The sequence below is a fragment of the Poecilia latipinna genome, unplaced genomic scaffold (assembly GCF_001443285.1).
Source record: "Poecilia latipinna isolate Pla-1442-1.1 unplaced genomic scaffold, P_latipinna-1.0 Scaffold1713, whole genome shotgun sequence".
Classification (NCBI taxonomy): Eukaryota; Metazoa; Chordata; class Actinopteri; order Cyprinodontiformes; family Poeciliidae; genus Poecilia; species Poecilia latipinna.
The window spans coordinates 256,418-257,622 of NW_015114329.1; the positions used below are offsets into that span (position 1 = coordinate 256,418).

At 49.5% G+C, this 1,205-nt stretch overlaps 1 long non-coding RNA gene across 1 annotated transcript; it reads left to right on the plus strand.

The window, feature by feature from the left end:
• The first annotated feature begins 318 nt into the window (after window positions 1–318).
• Window positions 319–800, plus strand: LOC106964745 (uncharacterized). The gene is made up of 2 exons (XR_001428495.1): window positions 319–481; window positions 554–800. It is a non-coding gene; the product is annotated as an uncharacterized LOC106964745 (long non-coding RNA).
• Window positions 801–1,205: the final 405 nt, after the last annotated feature.

Genomic DNA, 1,205 nt, shown 5'->3' on the forward strand with positions numbered 1-1,205 from the left:
AGTGAGCAATCAGAGGGAAAGACGGGGTCCTGCAGCTGTGGGAGTGATCCTGGTACTGAGAAAACCATACCAAGTTGGGTGAAAGAGAGAGAAAAATATACTGTTTAAATCAGATTTCTGTTCGATAACAGAACAACCCACCGGGGTTACACTTTGTGCATCACTGCCACCAACTCTGTAAAAATAAATGAAGAAAATTATTAAAGTGTTGTTATCTATGCTAATTTTAACTAAGGTTAAAATTGTCAGGGTCTGCGTTCTTCCCAGTTTTATTTTGTTTTTCTTTTGGGTTTGAGTTTTTTACTGCCATTGGAACCGGCATCCCTCATGACATCCACCAGATGTCGCCGACATGCAGAGCCCCTGGGAAGCTGCTGAGTTCAACCCGTTTACACACCTGCAGCTCGTTTTGGAGGGCGTGGATTATGGATTTAAGCAGCAGCTCCTCTTTTTCTCATCGCCTGAGTGTTTGCTTACTTCGGTAACTACTCGTTCCAGAGATAGGCTCTCTGTGATCTGCTCCGCTCTAACTCTCCGTTGTCTTCCTTGTCAGATATCCTGCTGTCCTCTCGCGGTTCTGGTGAAGAACAGTCCTCCCCGGATTTCGAGTGAGTCTGTGTTCCCCTTGTTGTGGATTACCTACCTCCTGTGTCCTCCCTCGACGCTGTCAGTGTTACCGGTCAGACGCCACTAACTCGTGTGCTCACCTTTCCCCCTCGTCGGTCCCTCTCCGGTGGATTCCCCTTCGGAAGCGTCCGGGTCAGGTGGCCCAAGCCCCAACCCAGCCGGAGAAAGAATACCATCGAACCACAGTCTAAGCCGTCCCGCCAGCGGTTACAAACCTGTCCGCTCTCCAACGAAACCTACCGCCGAGGTCGCGGCTCAAGTTTCATCTCCTTCCTTCCAAGTAAGAAAGACCCTGGATTATTCCTGAACGATTCTCACCTTACTATTCTAATCCTGCTTCCCCTGTTGGCAGTAAGACGACCCGGTCATCAGCTCCAGTACTCGCTTCCTGACTCCTCCCCTGACTTCAATAAAACCTATTATTGTACACCTTACCGATCTCTTCTGCTTGTGTTCTTGCATGTGGGTTCGTAAACTGAAAACCGACATGACAGAACACTCAGGCCAAGCTACGACCTCCGCAGACGCGATCAGAAGAGCGATATCAGACCAACACGCCCTCATTCAGTCCCACGACG